The sequence below is a fragment of the Vigna angularis genome, chromosome 6 (assembly GCF_016808095.1).
Source record: "Vigna angularis cultivar LongXiaoDou No.4 chromosome 6, ASM1680809v1, whole genome shotgun sequence".
NCBI classification, from domain to species: Eukaryota; Viridiplantae; Streptophyta; class Magnoliopsida; order Fabales; family Fabaceae; genus Vigna; species Vigna angularis.
In genome coordinates, this window is record NC_068975.1 from 22,605,399 (window position 1) to 22,620,259 (window position 14,861).

Here is a 14,861-nt window from a genome sequence, read left to right on the forward strand (position 1 = left end):
ATTAAATAGTTTCAAATTACTGAATTGAAATAAAAATCATTTAAATATATATTTTTAAAACAAATTATTATTAGAAAATTCAAAACAAATAATACTTCATGTATACTAGTTGATCTTAATAACATTATTTAAACGAATTTTTTTTATCCAATCAGTTTCACACAAATGATCTGCATCTTTAAATTGATTTGGAACAAATTAATGAGTTCATGAAAGTCAACCTTAATCCATGATCACCCTTTAGAAACCAAACACCCCTTTTGATGCACACTGAACTCAGATGTCATCTTTGTTTAGCAATTGGAACATTCTATGCCATTTAAAATTTTGTAATCATACATTTCAAACGTTGTTTGTTTCAAGAAACATTATTTTATGGAGTAGCATCACATAAATACCTACCCTTTAAAACAATGTTTTGGAGCATAGAACAATCATGCAACGTTGACATAAATCACATGAGTTAGTTGTTTATGTGACATGTGAACCTCTTCACATATATAATTTGAAAGAAGAGAGACTCTTGACTTTATGCATATATATGCTATATTTTGCAATTTGGTTTGGCAGGTTAAAAAATTAACTCTGCAACACACAAAAAGTGAGTTGTCATCAAACTTGTGAGAATATTAATTAATTTCACCTTCCCTTCACTTCAAGGAAAACAATACAAAACAATAGAATAATTTATCCACACACTACTCAGGATCCAAGTTGTGTCTCTCAACTAGGTAAACTGTTATAGCATTAATTATTAAGAGTTAAGTCTCAAGTTGACCTAATTTACATGCCATTATTTTTCAATTTCAAAACAGATTAATTAATAGTAGTATCAAAGTTAGAGGACACACCAAACCTATCTATTTCTCTACTGGGCTTTCTTCTACATCTTCCAAGTATCCTTACATCCTATCTATTAGTTTGACACAAGACTTTAACATATTTTTTCAAGTTTGAAGGTATCAAATATGAGACTTAAGAGATCAATATCGACATGATAAATCTAAATCTTGAATAAAATAGATTTTTAATAGACCTAATATCATATTAATATAATTTAGTTTCCAGGGTGAAATGCATGATATATTTTTTTTATTGGATTTTATCCATTAGTCTTTGAGATGAAAGGCATGATCTTTAAGGGTTGGAAAGTTAATCTACATTAACAACTAAGAAAATTTTAATTGAAAAAATTATCTAACGTTTAAATAAGTAACTATTGGTAAATAATATGAAAATAACAAATAATATTAAATATTGAGTAAGTATTACTTAAATATTTATAGATCTTTTAAATCTATAAATATAGAGGATCTATCAACAAATTTCATTAATATATTTAATAATAATTAAAAATATCATTACTAAAAGTTTTCACATTTCATAGTATTTTTCTTGTAAATTTGTTAAAATTTTGCAAGAAAATACTTTTTTCTCCATCGAGATAATTATTTCTGACAAAATTATAAAATTTGGAAGTATTTCCTATAAAGTTTTATGTGAAAATTTTGTGCAAATATTTTAAAAAAATTAGTAACAATTTCTCATAACAAAATTTATAAGTATTAGTTTTCAAAGAAAATCGACAGATGCAATATTATTTTCTAATATTTCAGATAAAATTATAACAATAAATCTGTTAGTATTTTTTATCTATAAATGACATTGGACAGTATTAAATGGGGTGTGTACAAAATATATATATTAAATTGATATTTATTAATAGTGGACATGGGTGACCAACCTCTTTAGTCAAATTAGTTATTTTGGTTGTATATTCTGTAAGTGCCAAGTGTTTATTCAGTGAGTGTGGAAGATAATTGTTGTGTTGCTGAAAATGTTGTAAGCTCAGTATCTATATCCAACATCATTGCCCAACAACCGTGTGCAGCATTATTAAATTTTCTTTCTATGCTTCCAAATAAATGAAATTCCATTATCTCAAAACAAATAATAAAAAAAAACTGGACGTCATCACAACCAACATTATTAAATTTTATTTCTATGTATACTGTAACATTATATTAAATAAACTACTAAACAAAATATTATAGATTTGATAGAATATAACATATAAATAAAATATTATAAATTTAATAGAATATAAATAAATAAATAAAAAAAACATGTAATTTATTGTTATAAAGTAATAACTATATTAATAAAAGTATATTTATAAACTTTCTAGACTTAACCTTTTAAGGTAATCATTATAAAAAAAACATTTAAGTGTTTATATATATATATATATATATATATATATATATATATATATATATATATATATATATATATATATATATATATATATATATATATATATATATATATATAAACTCTGAATGTAATTCAACCATATTTTCTAACTTCATCAACGGCAGGCTATCATTCTGAATATAATTCAATAATATTTTCTAACTTCATCAACGGCAGACTATTATCTATAACATTTTTTGCTCACACCAAATGATGATAATTGTTAAAAAGATTATACACACATAAACAGACAATACAAAAGTAAACTAGCATACAAAGAAATTATAATATATTATAGTTTAATATAAGAAATCATATATCAATATTCACAACAACCCATCAAGCACATGATCATATCACAATTAAACCTCTCTACTCAATGATTTGGATCCAATGTTGGCATAGACTTCGCTGAAGGCCTGCACTTATGGTAGTATTTATATTCTACAAAGTCATAAACAAGGATAACTTGACCTATTTCCCCATGGGATTAATCTTCCCTTACACGACCCAAAGAGCCAGGGTAAAGACCTCTTGCCATTCTCTCCACCACCACATTCACTCGACATGAGTTGAATGGTTGGTAGAATATCAGGACACCTTCTCTCTAAAGTCTCACAATCAAACATTCACCACAACTTACTTGAACATAGAATCTCTCCTTGAGACTCTTCTCACATCACCCATCTTCCATTCTCACAACATACTCATATCATTACAAAAGCATCAATAATTATCAAAACATATGCATCGTAAACCAAACCACATAATAACATAGTTTTCTTCGCAGCATTCAGCACACCCACTCGGCAGCGAAAACAACATTGAAACCTTCACCAACAGCTCGGGAAGGGTCCAAAACCCCAAAACGACCTAAAGAATATCCAAAAATGATATCTAGAACCCCACATTTGAGGTTTCCAACAACTTCGTTATTGTCAGAGAACTCATACCAGACGATCTACCAGACGCTTACCACCAGACAACTCCTCATCAGATGACCTACCAGATGATTACCACCAGACAACTCCTTACTTGATGATCTACAGACGCTTACCACCAGACGATCCATGAGACGCTTACCCCCAAATAACTCATTACCAGACGCTTTGTCAAACGCTTATCAACAGACGACTCCTTACCACCAGATTTTTAGTACAATAAAGGTCAACTAAGTCCTAAATGATCCCAAGACAATTCCCAAATCTATAAACTTTCCTCAAAACCATGATCTTAGAATTTTACTGGTCAAAACCCTCATTTTATGCCAAAACTCGCCCTTCTTCTAATTGATTCCAAATTGAAGTTCTGTCAAAATACATTAACTTAGATTCACTAAATCTACATTCACAAATTCATCAATAAATAACTTTTCACATCAACAAACTAACTACACAGCAACATGCATAAGTTTTCAATTTAGTACACCACCCTTTTTAAGCACCCAACATACTAAATTTCACAATTTAATTAAAGTTCACAAACCAATCATCATATCATCATACAAACATCAAATATCACATGCATACCAAATTCAAACCAAATAAACAAGCTTCCCTTACCTAATTGACACTCTACGATTCTAAGAACTTTAAAATTCCTCCTACAACTCCAAGATCTCTATTTGCTCTCTATAGCTGAAATCAATCGGCTAGAAATGAAAATCTTGCCTCAAGGAACCCTTAGGAAGTCTCTGATCTTTCAATAGATGAGTAGGGAGTCAGAATTTCTAGACAGAAGAGAAAGGAAATTTTAAGGCTTAATAGCACTGATGGTCCCAATTTTGTCAGTTTTCTTCAAAATGACCTCATTTTTTTTAAATGTTCAATGTAGTCCTAAAGGTCGTAATTTGTGTTCAATTTAGTCCTTTTATGCAAACGCCGTTTAAATCGTTAACGACCAAATGTCCAGTTGTGCAATCAGTGACACATCACTCTTAACACATCATCATCATCTCCTACCTCTAGAAACCCTAATTCCCCCTACACAGAAACCCAAGCCACCACCTAACTCTAACCGCTGCCACAATGCTCACGGCTAACCACCATCTTTGCACCTCCATCATCAGACATTTTGAAACCCTAACCAGATGGTCGCGCCGTTATTCGAAACGCTCCGCCAAAAGCATCGCGAAACCGAATCGCGAGTTCGTCACGCCTTTGAGCAACGTCGTGAACCTTCTTCATTCTCCATCAGCCACCACCAACATAAAACACAAAAGATCAAAACCCACAGAACCAAAAATCTCCTTCAAACCAGAAGCGCGATTCGCGCCGCAATGGTGAAGAGCCACCAACATCATCATCAACCTCTCGCGAGCAAAACCCAAATCGCAGAAACACAAACCCAAATAGCACCAGCGCCTCTCCACAAGCTTCTACATCGCGCCTTCTTCATTCACCTGCAGGATAAAAACCTAGAAGCAAACCAACTATCACGAAGTTCACCATATCCGCCGTGAAGGAGAAACCCTATTCTCGCGTAACGGTAGTGGAGCAAGCTTTTCCCTAATCTGCATATGCAAATCTGAAACTCTAATTTTTGGGTGAAAAAAATGGTTGCCACATGTCAAGCCCTCATTGGCGTGACCATCCCCAGTCAATTCTGGTCTTAGTCACGTTAGCCAATAACTGCCATGTAATTAACTAATTGGTCATATGTCGTAAACGATTTAAACGGCGTTTGCAAAAACGATTAAATTGAACACAAATTACGAAATTTATGACTACATTGAACATTTAAAAAAAATGAGGTCATTTTGAACAAAGTTGACAAAAATTGGGACCATCAGTACTATTAAACCAAATTTTAAAGAATGAAGTTTTAAAAAGATAAAGCTTCCTTGGATAATGAAACTCCTTATTAAAAAATTATATTTATTCGGTTGATATTTTTTGAAATAAAATAATGAAGTATCATTGTTTAAAACACTTTATCACATCTTATACTCGATTTTAAGAGTCTTATATTTACACATTCAAATAAAGTTGTTTAAAAAACATTTTTATTTTTAAAGATACTTATAAATATATATTTGATCTATTAAAATTTAATATGTAGAATTATATTGAAAATTCTAAAAATTAATTAGTGAGATAACATTGATGTATATGTCTCCACTTTTATCCTGTGAATGTATACAAAATATAAAATGAATATTTTTATAATTTTATTATAAGTAGGTAGTTATTGAATTTAAAACAATAAAATTATTTACATTAATAAAAATAAAATTGACAATGAAATGTGTACATCAAAATAACGATTATAAATAATTATAAAAATGAATTCCCAAGGAGTTTGAAAATATATAACCGGTGTTAATAGCAAGTACCTTCACTTATCTTTTTGTCGAGTCTTGGGCTTTTTGTCATGTCTTTTCTTTATCACGATGTTGGATATTGAGCCACTCTTCCAAAGCCTCGCACATTTTCAATACGGCAACTCACATAATGATAAAAATTACCAAGAAAAAAATATATAGTGCAACAAGATGAATAAAGAAAGTTTGAGATAAAAAAATGGAACTTTGTATTTCTAAATTTTGAAATAGTACCATATACTATACTCTCTAGATGTAACACAAATAACAAATACTTTAGGTTAATTATGTGTAAAATCTTCAACTAAGGTTGAAAATGAGTTAATAAGATCCAACTCGACTTCATAAAAATTCACTTTAGAAAATAAAATTATATAATTAAAATTCACACATATAACTGAATAAATAATGTAAATATTTATATCTTAACTTTTATTTTTAAATCAGTAATTACAATTTCTCATTTTATTAATTAAAACAAATTTCTCAATTAAATTTAAATTATAAAGAATTTGCCATTAAAAAATTATTTAGACATTTATTGTAAGACCCATATAAAAGTCAAAATAATTTTATGAATGTTGTGGTTTTGAATAATTAATTATGGTGTGCATTCATATGTAAGATAAAAACTATTATTTGTATTTTGTCCACCATTTTGTTTAGCTTGATTGTCTTGTATTAGTTATTTAAATTTAATGTAAATTGTGTGGTCCATGTTTGGTCAAAGGAGGGTCATAAATAAAATAAAATAATAATAATGTGAAAAGAAGAAGACAAAACTTGAATTATGGAAATTGGCTTTCCGTGAAACATGAGTGCAAGACTTTCAATCATGGGTGCAAAAATTTCTTACATGGGACCCTTCATTTTCCATTATTTTCTTATGGAACGATTGCTAAGCTAGCTGCCAAAGAGAATTTATTTCTCCTTATATAGCATCTATATCGCCAGAAGAGAGGGCAAGAGAAATAAGATTTAAGTTACAAAATACTTTTACATTTGAGAAGGAGAGCAAGCAAGGGTGGTGGTCTAGAAGTATCAAGAGTGAGGAATTTCTTGCAAGGAAAAGAGGTAAGGGGAGCTAACTCAACTTAATTTCTAAAATTTTGTGGTTAGAAATATGGTTCCAATTGCTTGATTTTGATGAAGGGGAGCTAATCCTTTCTTGTTATGATCATGAATATGAGTATGAATGTGTTAAAATTTGGTAATGGTAGTTATCTATTAACTTGTGTAAAATTTGGGTTTCACGATTATAATTTCTTATTTTCGAGTTACTGTGGTGAAAAATTTCTATTAATTGTTTTCACCGTTGGATTTAGCTAAAATTTTAGTATGTGAATCCTAAGACCTATTACTAAACTTTGACCGTTCGGATTTGCAAATAGAAGTTTGTACTGGGAGAAACAAATCCTGCAAGTTTGAGTAAATTAGTTACCCCTTTAGTTCTGTTACTAAGTCGTCTCGGTAAAAATATAGATTTTTACCTATTTGACCGTTGTATCAACCTCAAAATTTGATATATGATCCCTAAGACATATTACTACAATTTGACAGATCGGATCTGTAATTGAAGGTCTATGTTTAGAGAAAGAAATTTCGAAAGTTTGAAACAATCGGATGAACACTGTATTGCTGTTCTTAAGCTATCATGGTAAACATTTCATATATATTCCATTTACCGTTAGATTGAGCCCAAACTTTAGTATGTAGTTCATAAGACATATTAAGTGATCTTGACCGTTCAGATTTGGGATTAGATGTCTGTGCTTAGAGGAATTCATTCCGCATTTTGAGTTTAACCGAGAACCACTTAAATTTCTGTCTCTGAGTTACCTTGGTAAAACCTTCATATCTACTTAGTTAACCGTTAGATTAACCTGAAACTTTAGTATGAAGTTCCTAACAGATAGGGACATACTTCGACCGTTCGGATTTTAGATCGAAGGTACCGATTTAGAGATATTAATTTCGTAACTTCTCAGGGATCTCAATATTACTTAATTTATGTTTTTGGATCATTTATACAAAATTGATGATTTCCGCCTCATTAACCGTTGGATTGGACTGAAAAGCTTACCATATGATCTAAACATGTTGTTGATTAGTTTGATTGGTTCAGATCGTCGATAAATAATATGTTGAAAAAGGTAATTTGGTTAATTTGTGCTACTTTGGTAAGTAGGCAGAATTGAAACTGAGATATGTTGATTGGTTATTCTGTGCTTGTTGAGCATGATTGGTTTGGGATTAGTGGTTGAGATGGCATGTGATTGGTTATGAATGATATGTTAGGAAAATGTATTTTAGTTAATTTATGCTACATTGGTAAGTAGACAGAAGGGAATTGAGAAAAGTTCACTGGTTCTCTTATGCTTGTTGAATATGATTAGTTTTGGATGGGTTGTGGTTGATTATGAATAATTTGTTGAAATAATGTAAATGATGTTGGTTTGCGCTACTTTGGTAAGTAGGCGAGTAGATGTTGGGTCTGCGTTACTTTGGTAAGTAAGTAGGGTGATTTGCGCTACTTTGATAAGTAGGCAGGATGAGATGATGAATGAAGAGATAAAGAGAATGATATAAATCGGACTACTTTGATAAGTAGGCAGATTAACTATACTGTGCTACTTTGGTAAGTAGACAGTATTGTCTTGCTGCACTACTTTGGTAAGTAGGCAGAAGATCTTGTTTTATGCTACTTTGGTAAGTAGGCGAATTAATTATACTGTACTGCTTTGGTAAGTAGACAATAATGTCTTGCTGTGCTGCTTTGATAAGTAGACAGTATTGTCTTGCGGTGCTACTTTGATAAGTAGAGAGAATAACTTGGTTTGTACTACTCTGGTAAGTAGGTCGGATGAGGTGAAGTTGTAACACTTTGATAAGTGGAATAGTAAAATTGTTGAACAATGATATTGTGATAATATGTTGAGTGGGTGTGCTTAACTGTATTGAATACTGTGGATGTATTATTAACGGATTGTGAATGGATTGTATGCTTGTTTCAGTTAGCTCACCCTATTGTTTGTGTTTGTGTTTGTGTATGTGAATGCAATGATCGTATAATGTGTGATATTATACGGGAGCAGAAACTATTTCAGATGAATTAGCAGATGATTCTGGACTTGCTTAGAAGATGAGAGATCTATGGGGAAAAGAGACATGGGGAATTTCTAAATAAATATGTTTGAAATTTCAAACTGTGTGGAATTTTAAATTTCAGAAGTTTATGAACTGTGTGAAATTTTATTTTAGAAGACTTGTGTTGTAATAAAGCACTTAATATTTTGTTGGTGTTGAAAATTGTTAAAGAAAAGTTATATATGTATTTTTGTGGAAAATAAATTGTAACGCCTAAATCGGGGTGTTACATTTATCAATTAAATTTATCTTCAAATTAAAATAACAAAATTAAATTTCTTTGAATATATAATGGCACTTTTTTTGGTGCATGTTTTATTTACTATGGCTCAAACAAAGTTACGTAACAAACATTACTCGTATATTAATACTTTAATTTAGCTTTAATTCATAAGTATAATTTAATATTTTTTTATGTATTTTTTAGATTTGTTTATAATAGATATAATTTATTTATAGTGTTGTATAATTTTTTATCATAAGTATAGTATAATCTTCTATACTTTGTATTTTTTTTTCTTTTATTTTAATAATGTGATAAAAAATGATTGATCAACTTTAGAATGTCAATATAGTTGAGATATCAAAGTTTATATAGTAATGTCTAACATAATCTTATTTACAATAATTAATTTTTTTATCCAAATTCACCTATATGAAAGGGTTTTTTTTTTTTAAATCCATTAACTTTTTTACCTTTTATTTATTTTCAGTAAATAAATTAGTGAAAATTTATATTTAAGAGGAAAATAAAGATGAATTAGATTTTTGTATAAGCCTTATATTTATTTTTTCTATGAATTCATTTTTTGAAAGTTAAGAACTTGTTTTTTCTTTCAAAAATATTTATGACATTAAAAAGATTACTAAAAACATCTCGTGTTCTTCTTGTATCACTCCTTCCTTCTTTGATGGATCCAAAGTGTAAATAAAACCAGCCTTTTACAGTACTTTTCTTTTTACTATTTCTATGATATCATCAGACAGCATAGTGGAGAAACATGCATGACACATTCGATTGAAAAGGATAAATAATTAAATGATAAATTATCCAAGTTAGAAAACAATGTAATGTTTTTGAAATGATCGAAGGAAGAAAAGGAATTTGCATGGGCTAGGCAACTTAGTTGGTGTTAAGTCTATCACTACAATAGTATATACTTAATTCCAAAAGAAAATGATAAGGAAGCAAGTAAGAAATTTGACATATGTTTATCATCACTTATATAAATTTAAAAAATAAATAATAATCAAACAATACAAGATAAGAGTGAAACCTAACTTATGCAAAAAGTGAAGTGGTTATCACCTATGGAGTGAGTCATGTAACACCCTTTTTTAGAGTATTACAGTAATTTTTTTTTTTTTTTTAAAACAAAGCATTGATTCGCATTTGAAATCACAACACTTAATATTATTACACAATAATATCGTCAAAGTTTCAAGAGTATTTATTGAAGTACAAACTAAATATTAAAACTCTTGAAAATTACAAACCACACATTTCACAATTTAAAATACATGTTCTAAAATCCCATAGAGGTTTTCCCATCGCATCCTCGCACTAAACTTCTTCAACTTTACCTGAAACATCATCTACTCTCGTATAACGTTACGAGTTATACAATCATCGTAGACACATAAATAGGGTGAGCTAACCAATTACAAATAGATATACATTATAAATAAACTTATTTTCATAGCTTAAATATCAATAGTAACATTAAATGTTAACTCCTGATATTATATCGTATACAAATAAATGTACACAAGTCTCACTTCTTTTTCCATTCCTTACACATGAATAATAGACTTATTATCCTTCACACAAAGTTAATGGACACTGGCCCTTCACACGCAGCTATTGGACCTATCTCGGCTCTATCCTTCATATATCAACACCGGTTCCTCATATGAACCGCGGATAAGAGTTGTCCTTCATCCGCAACTTCGGACATATTTTCCTTGTTCTTCAAGGTCTTACGAATAAAAACTTTGGTGATTAACATCTATTCACCAAGCACAATACTCAGCACGAGAGAGAAACTTAAGGTAAGACATCCATATTCCCTCGTAAGAGGAAAATAACAGGACTCGAATCCTCCTATTGCCTTACTCAGGCAAAAAGGAAATTTCCTTTCTTTTAATTACCGAGAATAAGCATAAATCTTCCCCATATGAAACTAAATAATCATCCAAGACTATTTTAAATACCTTAAGAAACTATCCAAAATGACAATTCAAAATAAATCCCAAAACTCTTGTTCAAGACTGTTTACTGTAAATTCTGACCTTTGCTCAGTGTTTTACTCATAACTCTTTCTACAGAACTCCAAATGAGTTGATTCTTGTTTTGTTGGATTCTATATTCAAATATCTTTCATAGGACAGAAAAATCGAAATTTTTGGATTTTAAGGTTAGCTGCAGTAAAATATTTAACATCAACATTTTAATTACGTTTTTCTGTAATTTCAGCAATGACCTTGGCTGACTATTTTGGTAATAACTCTATTTACATAACTCCAAATGAGATGATTCTTTTCAGTTTGGAATCTAGATTGAAAGAACTTTCATTGGACACCAAATTCATAATTTTTGGACCATTGTACTAACTGCAGTGAAATTTTCAAAATTGATGTTTCTCTAATCATCTCAGGTGAGTTTACTTTCAATCTCTCTTTAGTTCAAGTTTCTAATTAAGATTGAACATATGGTTTACGTTATAGAATGAGTTAGCAACTCAATTCTATTTTTTACTAATTGAATGAGTATTATACTCTACACTTAAGGACCCACATCTTTTCATAACTTACAAAATTTTCTACATTGAGAGATAAGGTTGGACATGTTTGATTAAAAAAAGGAATTAAAAATTTATTCCCATGCCTATCTTCTTCTGAACATTTACGTAATGTTTGGTCATCCAAAGTTAGAAAGGTCAAATTTTAAAGAAAAACACAATCAAGTTTTATAAGGAAATAATTTAAAATTAAGATATGACTCATTGAAAAGGAGAGGATCAATAATTCAAAGGAAAACAATTTCCTTCACTTATTTTTTTTTAAGCTTGCCGTGAGTATCCAACAACACCTCAATTACAGAGAGAAAAAGGAATTTGCAGCATACAACATATTGAGAATCAAGATCTCTTTCTTCTTTCACATTTTGAAGTCAACAACACTTCTATCAAGCTATATCATTCATTCAATATAATCTAGTTCACACTTTCAAAGTCAAGATGTGTATTTCAACCAAGTTCATGAGGTAAACTATAATTACATGTGAAGAAATTACACTATCATGCATGTTGAAGTAAAGAAAATGGTTTAGCTTCCCTACCTGTACATGTCTAAAACCTATAGTAAAAATTTCAAATCAATCTCACGGTTGATGGGATGAAACTCTTAATTTCTCCTTAGTTGGTCCAGGCATAAAACCATGCTGGAAAATTGGCTACTTCAAAATGCGAAATCTATATCTCTTATTTTATAACTTTAATTGATAATCTAAACGGTCAAATTCAAAATCTATGTCTTAGGAACCTCATATCAAAATTTCAGATCCATCCGACGGTTAAATTGACAAGAATTTATGTTTTCCTGAGGGAACTTAGTAACAGAAAATAAGGTGATTATTAACTTATTCCATCATGCGAGACTTATTCCTTTAAATACAGGCCTCAAAATAACAATCCGAACGGTCAAGGCAAAATAATATATCTTATGGTCCATATATCAAAATTTAAGGTCGATCTAACGGTTCACTAGGTGGGAATGTATGTTTTACCATGGAGACTTAGTAGCAGAAATAAAGCAGTCATCAAATTGATCCAACATGCGGAAATTTAATTCTCTAACTACAGATGATAAAATAATAATCCGAACGGTCAAAGCAATTTAATATGTCTTATGTCCCATATATCAAATATTTAGCTACATCTAACGGTAAATGAAGTAGAATTGGACAGTTTACTGAGGTAACTCGAAAATAGAAGACAATAGGAAATTAAGATTCACAAAAGTAGACAGCTAGCTATTGTTAATAAATTCCAATATACTTAGATTCATGATCATGAAATATGAAATTGTAATATCTAAGAGATGGTTTAGCTGCCCCTACCTCTTTTCCAGCAAAGATCTTGAAATTTCAGAGTGTTCTAAGTCCCCAACTATTCTCCTTTCTTCTTCAACCAAGAAACCCTACTCACCCTCACGATTCTCTCTGATTTACTTAGTACTTTTGTTATGATTTCAGTGAAGAGGAGGATAGGTTTTTATGCTTGTCCTCAGCAGCCTACGATGTCGGATGGTTTCAAAAGAGGGAACCTATTGAAGTAGCTTTTTTTTATAGCCTCGAAGAAAATTTGATAATGAAGCCAAAAGACATTTCAATTCCTACGATGGAAAGTAGACTACCTACTGTGTGTGGGGAAAGGAGAAATTGTTTTGCATCAATAATGAAAGTTTATAAGTTTGGATGTCTCTGTGTTATGTCTTATTTGACTATTCAATAAAAAAAATCAAATTTTTAGATATACAATCAAGTGGTATAAATTATTCGGATGTCATTGTGAACTTTGAACATTACTATGTAATATAGCCGAATAATTAAACTAATATAATCCTATAATAACACACGATTTTATGAATATTGTCACACAACAAGAGATTCTTACAACTAAATTATATATAAACAAAATAATATTGATCGTAATTATTTTGGGTCTTACAAGTCATGTTTATCAACATTTTTATTTACTTGATCTTTTCGAAAACCTCTTCATGAGTGTGTGTTAATTAGTGTTGCTTTATTAAAGATCATCACTTTTGTTAAGCACGTTTAATATGTTTCCACAAAACATCATTATATAAAACATTATGAGTTACTTAGTTATTAAAATTATGACTCTATTATACTGTGATTTTGTCTTCATTGATTAATTATTTAAGGATGATTTTAAAATATATTATAATTAAAAGTAAATTCAATAGTACTTGATTATTTTTTTTAAATGATGAAACAATTATCTCAAAGTTAGATTTTTATGAAAATAATTAATACTTTTATTGTCAATTGTAATATCTCATATATTTTTTTACACTTAACCAAAAACGTAATAATTTTCTATACCTTATTTAAGAAAACTGAAACCAAACTTCATATTCTACACCTTAGTTTCACCAATTCTTACCACCTACTCACTCCTGACATACCCGTAAGCTCAATCAATTAAGGTGATTATTGCAAAAAAAGAAAATAAACACACAAATAGACAAAACCAACAAGGGCAAACTAATATCAAAAGAATAAAGCATGGAATTTACAAAACTATCATATATTATATTTCACTTTGAAAATTAAGCACAACACCTAAACATATTATAACATCTAGACTCAAATATTTGGATACATTCGTTATTGTCGAGCTATGGCAGCTCGTACACTTTTTATGGTGGAACAGGTGGCCCACTCTAAGCTACCACACAAGATTGGTTTGTTAAAACAACCTTTGTCCAAGGCAGGATAACCCCCAAAACTGAGCTCTTACAATAACACATACACTACTTGACACAACCATTAAGAAATTCACATTAGAAACTCTTTCCAAACTATACTTACAAACATACATAGCTTCATGCATAAAACTTCATAAAATTCCATTGATATTACTGAAAAAGATTTACCTTATTATTACATTTCCATCCATAAGAAATGGAAAATAAGAAAACAAAAGAAACCTCACTTGCATATAGGACGTCCAACAAAATTTAAATTTTTAAGTTTTTTTTTAAAAGATAATTGATTATCATACCTGATAATCGATTATTCCAGAAAAAAATCGTGAAAAAGTGACCTTACTGAAATAATGGATTATCATGTGTGATAATCGATTATTAAAGAGAGTTTTGAAGAAAAAGGTAACATTCTGGCAAAAATAATCAATTATTAAGTAAGACAATTGATTATCTCTATCAGTTTTGACATTAACATGATTTTTCTGGTTTAATTGCACCTAAGACTCGTCCAAATGATCAAAATTTGTATCTTTGACCCTAGAATCAATTTAAGAACATGTTTATACTCAAAAGAAGATACCATTTTAATCTTTTGGTCATAATGTAGTTGCACCAACTC

At 29.9% G+C, this 14,861-nt stretch overlaps 2 long non-coding RNA genes across 2 annotated transcripts; one reads left to right on the forward strand and one right to left on the reverse strand.

Moving 5' to 3' along the window:
• Window positions 1–6,559: 6,559 nt before the first annotated feature.
• On the forward strand, window positions 6,560–8,887 carry LOC128197447 (uncharacterized). The gene is made up of 2 exons (XR_008250053.1): window positions 6,560–6,652; window positions 8,674–8,887. It is a non-coding gene; the product is annotated as an uncharacterized LOC128197447 (long non-coding RNA).
• A 1,266-nt stretch (window positions 8,888–10,153) lies between these two features.
• On the reverse strand, window positions 10,154–13,056 carry LOC128197454 (uncharacterized). The gene is made up of 2 exons (XR_008250060.1): window positions 12,846–13,056; window positions 10,154–10,321 (listed from the first exon to the last, which is right to left on the reverse strand). It is a non-coding gene; the product is annotated as an uncharacterized LOC128197454 (long non-coding RNA).
• Between the last annotated feature and the right edge of the window lie 1,805 nt (window positions 13,057–14,861).